This window comes from Chinchilla lanigera, unplaced genomic scaffold (genome assembly GCF_000276665.1).
Source record: "Chinchilla lanigera isolate Chin_1 unplaced genomic scaffold, ChiLan1.0 scaffold00002, whole genome shotgun sequence".
Lineage (NCBI taxonomy): Eukaryota > Metazoa > Chordata > Mammalia > Rodentia > Chinchillidae > Chinchilla > Chinchilla lanigera.
The window spans coordinates 7,628,055-7,638,808 of NW_004955403.1; the positions used below are offsets into that span (position 1 = coordinate 7,628,055).

Here is a 10,754-nt window from a genome sequence, read left to right on the forward strand (position 1 = left end):
CACCAGTCCTAGAAGCCAGTGCACGCTGAGCAAGTTCCACCACTGATTGAATTACATGGTGCTCCACGACTGGAAGCTCACTCCTTGTCCCCAGCAACAAAGTGATGGAATCCATAATGATAAAATTGCCACGAAGCATGAACTAACATTTAACAGGCATTGACTATGTGTCAAGCACTCTGTTAGAGCTTCAGACACATTCTTTTTAAAAATCCGTGTTTGCAGTACACAATGATCTTATTCTTTCTGGGAAGCTGGTACGTGTATGTTTCATATTAATTCCCTCTTCACCCCCTTCACCTCCCTCTCCTCCATCTCTCAGTCCCTTTCCCATTTGCAAAAGATCTATCTTCCCTTTTGCTATGTATCTTTCATTTTGCTGTTTAATTTATGGGTTTCTTAAACTTTGGGTTTCTCATATAAGAAAAACCATGTGATATTTAAACCTGTGTGTCTGACTTATTTCACTTAACATTGTAGTCTCAAGGTTCATCCATTATCCTACAGGTGATTTAAATTTTTACTTCTTTATGGCATTGCGGTACTACATGGTGTATAAACACCTCTTAGATTTCCACCCTTTGCAGATTTACACCCAGGACCCATGGTACTCACCCCTGTCCCTTGTATACTATTCACCACAGTTAACTCTGATGACAGCATCTTATTTGTCTTAAGAGCTACAAAAATGGAAACATGACCGAAAGAGAGAACACAGGGAACGGAACCAGTCTTACGCATCTTTGACTAACTTCATTATATTCTCTAGAGGATAAAAATTGTATGAGGAGAAAGAAGAAAGATCTGAACTGGATGTGGTACACACACCTGTAATCCCAGCACTTGGGAGGCTGAGGCAGGAGGATCGTTGCGAGTTTGAGGCCAGCCTGGGCTACAAAGTGAGCTCAAGGCCAGCCTGAACTGCATAGTGAGGCCCCGTATAAAAAAGACCAAAAAAAAAAAAAATCTGTACAGATGTGTTGCAAGGTTGGGACAGAGGCCACTTACAAAGGGACACCCAGTGGCAGGTAAAAGCACCTAGACTATAACCACCCTCTCCAATTTTAAGTTTTCAATTTTTATTCTACTTTTATTTTTATTAGCATGGTTGTAGTACATAATGATTACAGTCCTCGTGGGAGTTGGTAGTGAACATCTTAATTCTTTTTGCATCCCTTCCTCTTCCCTCTGTCACTTGACCCCATTCCCTTTTGCTGAGGAGAACATGTGGGAATACAAAGGCTGGGGTGGATTTTCCAGGTTTGCCATGTATTGATAATAATTAGCTCTAGTTAATGGTTCATTAAGTGACAGCGTGCTCAAGGACCTGAAACTTCTAATCAGTGCGTTAGACAGTCTTCAGAAGTTGCTCAAGTGTGCTCAGGAGAGGTGTTTGGGAGCATGCCTCTTAAAACATAATCATCTCTCAGATCAGCTCATAAGAAATTGTCTTTCAAAAGAGGTATTTTGAGATGGGGTCCTGGGTCTTTAATCATAGAAGAGTTTTGTGTCACTGAAGCATTACAGCCACTGAGACTGGGGTCGACATCTGACCAACTGCCACGAGGGGTTGTTGGCAATGGGGTTGACACCTCGAAAGGTTTGTCACACAGTTAATTACACTCACTTTAGCCAAGAGTTAAGTGAAAGGCCACCTCGCTCTGTCTTTTTGATCTGCACCCAGTTTGAAACTCTACTACCACGTGCAGTGATTTGTTTTCTGTTCCATCTGAGTCCCCCAGGGCAATAGGCTGAGCTGCGACATCTGTGACCCCCTCAGCTGTCTGAGCACAGCTTGCTGCGTGCTTCTGGTATCCACGAAGAGGAGGGTCCTGTGGGATGTCATCTGCAGCCATTGCATGTAGGCCCTAACTGGAAGCGTGGACCTGGGAGGCAATTACTGTGGCCTCTCCATTATTTCTGAGAAGTACCGGAACGATCGCTGGAAGCAGCTGTCTTGTCCAGTACAGCTGTTCTCTTGGGAAGCTCCGAGCCCAGTGAATTTCACAGCTTTTTACAGCTTCTGGGTGAATACATAATGAGTTTCCAAATCCCTTGATAAGTGATTGCAAAAGTGAAAATAAAACCCATTGCCATTTTATCTTGGTATCTATATGTAAGTCAGGAAATAGAAATCGAAAGCAAAAAAACTGGGCTTCATGATCATGTGGACTTTTTTGGCACTTGGAGAATCCATAGTCCTTATATCAATCTTGAATAAATATTGTTAATGATACAGTTTTAATTTTGTCCTAGACTGCAGTAACTCATGGAAAATTAGGGCAGGCAGGAATTTATTCCACACCTTCATATTATGAATTTGAGCTCAGAGATGTCAGTTCTGGTGGTAAAAAGAACATGAGGCATTGCTGGGCCTGGTGGCACACTCCTGTCATCCCAGCACTCAGGAGGCTGAGGCAGGAGGATCACTGCAAGTTCAAAACCAACCTGGGGTACAAAATGAGACCAAGGCCATCCTGAACTGCATAGTGAGACCCTGTCTCAAAAAGACAAACAAAACAAAACAAAAAAGCAAAACACTAGGCTTAGAAGGAAGAAACTAGAACTTGCATTTTAACCTAACACTGTGACTGAGACCCAGAGCAGCCAGGGACCCTGTGATTCTTGATGGGCAAACTGGAGCGATTTAGGCTGCAGCCTGTAGGTGCTGCTTTGTTGGGCAGGAAGAGTGAAGCTGCCCTAGGCACTTGGCAAGACACTGGTTCTTACGGAGCCAAACTAGTAAAATTCACATAGGAGTGGGGAAAAAGCCACCTTTAAAAATAAATCGTAATATTGGAAATTTACAGTGAAAGAGGTTTTAAAACAGACCTGTTTTCTTTGTGATCAGAGAGTACTACCTGTCTATTGTACAAATAAATTTTAAGTATCCAGATAATGTGGAGAGCGAAGTGAGAAATGGATTCCTTACAATTCCTGATGAATATGTTTCCAACTACGTCCTAGAAGAATAGACAGACAGACAGACAGTGTGCTGTATGTGCTCTTGCCGCGTTAGCAGATGTTGATATCATCTTTCAGTGCCTTTGACAGCACTCAGAATTCCAAGCAAAGCGAATTGGCTGTAATATGTGGGAAGATGATCCGATCATAGATATGATGGAAATTTGGTAATCTGAGAATAGACCAAATGAATGAAATAAGGATGCAAAAAAGTAAAACAAAAGGAATCTTGTAGGGGGTAGACAGGTATGGTGCTAAGGCCTCATGCATTTGCTGTATTTCATCTTCTCCGTTACCATACATGTAGTAACATGATATCTCCATTTTTTTTCACATGAACTGATGTCCAAAGAAGTGAAAAACAGCTGACTAGGAAGCATTAGCAATTAGATCTGCATGGCAGCAGGCATTTCCACGGCCTAATTTTGTTGGCTTATGTTTTCTTTTACTGAAGCTACACATGCATATAATTTAAAGAATCAAACAGTTCTGTAAAGTTTTGAGCACAACAATCTCCTAATCATTCCCCTGCCCAACTCCGTATTCCCTAAGGCTACTCACCCTGCCTGGCTGATTCATCAGGTGTTTCCCTCCGGGTTGTTAGGTACCTTACTGGAATTGTGACTCAGCGGGTTTTCCATCTTAGGCGTTCTTTAGCGTTATGTCACTCCAGAATTGAGGAGCTAGCCTCTTTTTCTCTCCTTCCACACTCCCACCATGAGCACCATTCCCCTCTACCCATTATCCCTATGTGGAAACACCAGGATCATGACTATACTAATAGTGTTTGCATTATTAGGAGCAGGGAAGTATTATTCACAGCTAATCCCTATGGACCATGAAGTCAGTGACAATGTTTCCTTCCCTATACTACCTCTTATTGTCCCTGAATTACTGTCTTGATTATTCCACCATTGTTTGCTTGGGTTTTCTTTTATTTACATATTACTAATTGTAGCTCTCAGGTGTATAGATCTCCTTTCAATATAGCCAGACACACGAGGGACTTGAACAGTTGCATCTTCTCCAGGAAGGCAGACTTGCTCCAACGCAGCCGATGCTCTCCAGCCCTAGCTCCAGGCGGCAGGTGAGGCTCTTTTCTGGGTCATCCTGAGGATTCGCTTTGCCTGTCTCTGGTCTTGGATCCTGTTTCCGCATTCCGGTGTCTCCCTCAGTCTAGCTTGTGCCCTTGTTTTAGTGAAGGACACAATGTAGGGGCTTTCTGAGAAAGGCTGCAAGGGAAGTAAAACTTGGAGATCACATATAGCTGAACATATCATTGTATCCCCAACCCCCACCCCAACTGAACCCGGGGTCTTGGCACTGAGCTACATCCCCAGTCCCTACCCCTCTTTTCAAACAAATTTTGAAACACGGTCTAACTAATTTGCTAAATTGTCCAGGCTGGGCTCAAACTTGCATTCCCCCTGCCTCAGCCTCCCAGAGTGCTGTGACAACAGGCCTGTGCTGCTGCTCCCAGCCACAGTGCTACTTTTCAAAGGCACGGAGCTTGATTTTTCCTCTCAACTTTGAATGCAGTGTTCTATGATCTTCTAGATTCAGGTGTTGCTGTTAAGATCAAATGACACTGTTTTGAAAATTTTTTTTATATTAAACTTTTCTGCAAGTTTGTAGGCTCATCTTTGTCCCTCTTACTCTGAATTTTTTGTTTATTGTACAATTCAAACTTATAGAGTGCCCAGTAGGTGCCAGGCGCTGTTTTAGGTACTTAAAATGTACCCATGAAACTTTTAATCTGATATCCTCACGCAGCCTCTATTTTAACCCGCTGTTCTTAGTAGTTTGTGGGCCCTCTAATCTAAAAACTGAGGTTATTTTAATTTTACTGTCTTCTCTTCTCTTCTCTTCATAATCCCATTGTTGGATATTGGACTTCTTGGATCGGCCCTCTAATTTTCACATCTTCTCCTCTACCCTATATTAGTCTTTTTCTCTTCTTCCTAGGAGATTTTCTTAACTTTATCTTTTGGCCCTTACCTCGCAGTTCTCATTTCTAATGTCATAGTTTTAATGCGTAGGTTTCTTTGGAGCTCACCGAAAATTCCTTTTGTAGATAACCTTGTTATTGTTTCATATCTTATCTCTCTGCAGACTAAGGCGTTGGGTTAAATTTTCCTGTTGGCTCAGTTTGTTTCCTCCAAGTTGATCTCTTCTGTTTTCGGTCTCTGTGACTCAATGGCTTTCCTCAAACAGCCGGCCACCCCTGGCTGCCCACTTTCATTTTGAGGACAGAGCATTTTGTAAGGGGTGCTCTGTGTGAATAAGCACACTCTGCATGAGTTTTGTTTCTGGATGAGGTGAAGTGTCAGGGTCTTTTCTCTGCAGCTGGAAACTCCAGCCTCCTCCCATGGAAACAGAAGCATGGCTACCAGGGTGCAGGGGCCGGGGAAGGGAGGGCTGAGGGAGTCTCAGGACGCCGTTCGCACCCTTGCTCCTTTCCCTCCTGCTAGGAGGCCCCTTGCAAACGCGGTGCTTCCATTCCTTTAGGGAGGGTGCACACATACCGGACGGATCTTCATTCCTTTTATCCTCCTCCTCTCCTCACGTACCTCCCTCCCTCCATCTCTAGATCCCTTTCCCTCATTTTATTATTACTGTTAGCATTTTTTCTAGCTCTGGTTTGTGACATAATGATTACATTTACTGAGGGTAATTGGTATTTGTACGTGACACACCGTAAATCTTTCTACATCCTCCACCCCCCGCCCCACACACTCCATCTCTTGGTCCTCTTCCCATTTGGAAAAGATCCATCTCCCTGTTTCTTTTTATCAGTCTTTTATTTTGTTCTTTATTTATACCTTGGATTACTCAAATGAGAGAAATCGTTGGTGTTTAAGCCAGTGATTATTGGCTTAAATTAGCTTATTTTTATTGGGTGATTTACTTCACTTAACACATCTTCAAGGTGTATCTATTTCTACAAATGCCTCAGATTTATCCTTTCCATATAGATGTATTATGTAGAGATGCCACATTTTCTTTATCCTTGTGTCTGCTGATGGACATATAAGCTGTAAACTAGCACAACCATTATGGAAATCAGTATGGAGGTTTCCATTTGGCCCAGGTATTTCCCTTCTAGGTATCTTCCCCAAAGAGCTAAAGGCATCATATTACAGTGTCGTGTGCGTTCCCATGTGTACAGCAGCACAATTCCTAGTAGCTAAATCTTGGAAGCAGTTCACAGACTTACTCTTGGTACTTTGTCCTCGATATTGCAGCCCTCATATTTTCCCAGCAACCAAGCCAGAGTCCCATGGTTTTGCGACCAGAATGAGCTAGGAAGAGGATGTCATCCACCTGAACAGAGAGAGTAGGGAATTAGAGACCTGGCAGGTTCTTACAGTGAATTCCACCAAAACCCCTAGAGCCACTCTCATTCCTAATTCCTAAAATATATGTTGCTCCAATTTTTAGGGCTCTGTAGTGGACGTTGGGCTGGTTCTTATCAGCCTGAAGCTTCAGCTTCCTGGGTGTCCTACATAAGTCACTATGGTGTCCTCAGCGTCCTGGTTTCTAAGTTCATTGCTGCCTTTCCTTCCCATTGCCTTCGCCCCTGTGCTTTAGTGTTTTGTTAAAAATCATTTTACAGGGAGCCGGGTATGGTGGCATACACCTGTAATCCCAACACTTGGGAGGCTGAGGCAGGAGGATCATTGCAAGTTTGAGACCAGCCTGGGCTACGAGGTGAACTCAAGGCCAGGCTGAACTGCATAGTGAGACCCTGTCTCAAAAAAATCATTTTACTGTTCTCTGAGCTGGACTCAGGAGGGAAGAGATTTGAACGCTCACATTCAATCTGAGGACATTAGAGCTTAAACAGCTGCCAATGTGTTGTATTTTGCAAGGTTTGTTTTAACTGCTCTGAAAGGAAAGGTTCTAAATCTAGCAAACACAAGTGCAGTCTTTAAAGCTTTATGATGATCGTAGTTTGGACAAAAGTGTCCAGCAGGTCCTTCCACTGTTTTTGTTTTATTTTGTTTGGGCTTTTTCTTTTTTTGTGCTGGGGAGGCTAGGGATGGAAGCCAAGGGTGCTTTACCACTGAGCTACATATCCACTCCTATTTTATTTTATTTTATTTTTCTTTTCAAGACAGGGTGTCTTGGTTACTTTTCTCTCCTTACTGAGACAAAATACCCAACACCCAAAATGAAGGAAGGAAAGGTTTATTTCGCTAATAGTGTGTGGAGCTTTCAGTCCATACTTGGCTGGCTCCAAGGCAGAAGATAACAAAGCAACAAGAGCAAAGGGGGGAATGGCAGCTGAAGAGCAAACAGCCAGAGCAAATGGGAGGAATCACTGCAAGCAGCTTTGCCTTACATTGTAAACAGGCTACCCCCACCTAAGGGGCATGTAGCTCTCACATAATCTCCATGCCCTCCTCTTCCACAGGCTCAGGATGTATACAAAGTAAGCACCCTGGCTTCCTGCTGAGTCACTTAGTAAAACCTCTAGACTCCCCAAGTTGACAGAATGTATCAACCATAACACAGGGTCTCACTATGTTTCCCAGGCAGGACTCAAACTTTGATCTTCCTCAGCTTCTTTAGTGATAGACCACCACACCCAGCTGTTTGTTTTTCATTCCACGTCCACCAGAAATCTTCTGGAACCTTCTAAGCATGTCTAAAGTGAAGTGCACAACTTGCCTCCAAGCGTGGGCGCTGCGAGGGTCTCAGAGAGTGTGCCATCTCCCTGAGTGCGCCCTTGGCAGAGATCTGGGAGTCATCCCCATCCTCCCTGTCCTTGGGCCCACACCTCCCCCGGCAGGAGCCCCTCCTTCCTCTGCACCTCCCCTGACTTTGGTAGCGGAGGCTGTCTTCCTCCTCACACTGCCTGGCAAAGTGCGAGTCGAGTCTTGCTCCTGCAGTGGCTTCACCTTCTGCTGTCCCCCGTGAGGCCTGCGAGGGCCTGCAGGACGGGACGGGTACCTCTCCTTGCTGGCCGTGTCCCTGTGTTTCCTTCTTTCTTCCTTTCTTTCCTTTCAGTGGGGCAGATCCAACCCAAGGCCCTCATACCTGCTAGCCAGACACTGCCACTGAGCACCTCCTCAGCCCTTTTTTCTTTACTTTGAGACAGGTTCTTGCTAAGTGCCCAGGCTGGCCTCCAACTTGTGATCTTCCTGCCTCAGCCTTCCAAGTCACTGAAATCACAGGAGTGTGCCTCTAAGCCCTGGCCTCGCTCTCTGACCTTTTTTCTGATACTTTCTCTACAAAGTGCTCCACTGCCCAGCTGCTCCCCACCACCCCCCTGGCCTGTGCATGGCCCAGGCTGGGCCCCACTCCTTCCTTGGGGCGTGGTCTGGGTGCCCCTTCCTCAGGGAAGCCTCGTAGAACCCAAGATTCTTCTTAGTGTCCTCATAAGGAAAACACGCTTTATTTCTTTATAGTATTATTTGACTTATTAATTAGGCCTTCTTTTTTTATGACTATTTGATAAGATCCGCATCACCCAACAGACTGTACCCACCATGAGAGCCAAGAACACCACACCTCTACCCTTCCTCCCCATGCTGTTGTCAGGACCTGCTCACATGCTGACTGTCTCTTTTGTTTTTATTTTACATTTATTTTTTACTTGGCGGTGTTCATGAATGCTAGGCACTGAGCTACACCCACAGGTGGTTGTCCCTCTTAGAGTAGACTTTTCAAAAGGAAAGCAGTATCTCAGCCAAAAAAGCTCCCCAGGCTCAGTGTAGTGACAGTGGCGCAACCTTTCCTTTAGTGATTCAAAGTCGCCGATACACAAGAAACATGCTGCGGTAAAAGAAGTTTCTCGGTCTTTTGAGGGTGTGGGGACAACGGCTACTAAGTAAAATAACCTCAGATGGATGGGACGGGGGACAATGTCCAAGTTTTCAAAAAGGAATTTGAACTTTTTTAATGCGCAGTAGGAGATGAAGAGAGGGACTCAACCGCCACCTTCAAATATAAGTATTTAGTAATAATCAGGTTAACTATTATTATTGCAGTTACTGAGCACTTACCCACCAGCAGCAAGCAAGAGCTTCAAATACATCATCTCCGAGTCCTCACAGGGACCTCGGAGGCGCCAGCTGGGAGTGTTTCCATCCTACGAGGAAGGAAGCCCAGCGGGCGAGGAAACTGGCTGTGGAGCTGTGTGCGGAAGAGCTGGAGCTGGAATTCTCACCCAAGGCCCCGGCCCTGGCCCCAGTGAGCTTACCCTGGATGGTCAGAGTGGCATGCAGTGCTTGCCAAGGAGTTTCACCAAAGAAGAATGATCTTGCACTTGGGAGAAGCTCCATCTGGTCACAAGGAGGAAGCATTTAGAAACATTATACCCTGGAAGAAACCGCCTTTTAAATAAGCTGCAGATCTACTTAGCTAGCGTTATAGGCAATACTTAAACCTCAACATAATTTGAAGTCTCTCCCAGTTCCCCAAGTCTGAAAGGTTGTTCACTGTGTCTCATGTCTTCAACACCCTGCCCAGTTAAAAGTTCACCTAAAGCCAGGTGTGGTGGCGCACGCCTGTAAGCCCAGCAATTAGGAGGCTGAGGCAGGAGGATTGCTCCAAGTTCGAGACCAGCCTGGGCTACAAAGTGAACTGAAGGATAGCATGAACTGCATAGCGAGACCCTGTCTCAAAAAGACAAAAAAAAAAGTTCACGTAATGTCAGCTTTGCATTATCCCAGGCCAGCTTATTGGGGCAAATCTTGCTTTACTGAGGTTAGTACTCACCTTGCTGAATGAGTCACTATGTTAACATCTTGGCATATCGTCATCCAATCAGCACCCACTCGGTTTAATTACTTCCTTTGCAGACACTCTGCTGTCTACAGGGAAACACTCTGAAATGCAGCTCTATGTCTTAGTCTCTCTGTGCTGAGATCAGGTAATATATAATGCACTGAAATGTAGAGGCTCATAGTTCTGAGGCTGGGACGTCCAAGACGCAGGGGTTGCGTGTAGTGAGAGTTTTTGTCTGTTTGGGTTTCTTGTCATTTGTTTTTGCTCTCAGCACTGAAAATTTAACACAGGACGTTGGCACTGAGCAAAGCCAAGCATTTTAGTTTTTTTAAGACAGGGTCTCACTAAATTGCTCAGTCTAGGCTCAAACTTGCAGTCCTCCTGCGTCAGCCTCCCTGTTACAGTTTGTGCCTAGATGTCCTCGAAAACCCTCATGTAGTCATGGAGACAGGCTTTTCTGCAAGTGGCTGAATCCAGAGATTGTGGCTGATTCATCGTGCAGTTCTGACATCAAGTGTGCTGTGATTAAGTGTGGATGATTGCAGGATCAGTCCACTGGTTGGATTGGCACAGCCCTAACCCCAGAAGCCTGTATAAAACAAAAGAGGCAGAAAGAGGTTTTCCCCCTCTTTGCTCTTTTTTTTATTTTAAAGAGAAAAAAATAAAACAAAATTTCAAAACAGATAATAGGAGGACAACAATGGTTAATAATACATTGTGTTTAGTTATCTTTAAATGAAGTTCCTTTTTTGCTCTCGTTGATTTTGCTGTCTTCTGCTGCCGTGAACAGTTGCCCTCTGCCATGCCACCCTGCCTTGGAGCCAGCTGATTATGGACTGAAACCTCCACAAACTGTGAGCTAGATAAACCTTTCCTTCCTTAACTTTGAGTGTTTGGTGTTTTGTCTCAACAAGGAGAGAAAAGTAACTAAGATTCCAGAGTATTGGGATTACAGTATATGCGAGTAGGCCCAGCGAGGAAGGGCTTCCTTCTTATGTCATCTGATGGCAAAAGAGCAAAGAGAAAATAACAGGAAAAGGAAGTTTGAACTCATC

At 44.6% G+C, this 10,754-nt stretch overlaps 1 long non-coding RNA gene across 1 annotated transcript; it reads right to left on the minus strand.

The window, feature by feature from the left end:
* Nucleotides 1-3,844: 3,844 nt before the first annotated feature.
* LOC106148783 lies at nucleotides 3,845-10,062 on the minus strand. Its single transcript, XR_001234475.1, has 4 exons — nucleotides 9,691-10,062; nucleotides 9,173-9,254; nucleotides 6,182-6,288; nucleotides 3,845-4,196 (listed from the first exon to the last, which is right to left on the minus strand). It is a non-coding gene; the product is annotated as an uncharacterized LOC106148783 (long non-coding RNA).
* Between the last annotated feature and the right edge of the window lie 692 nt (nucleotides 10,063-10,754).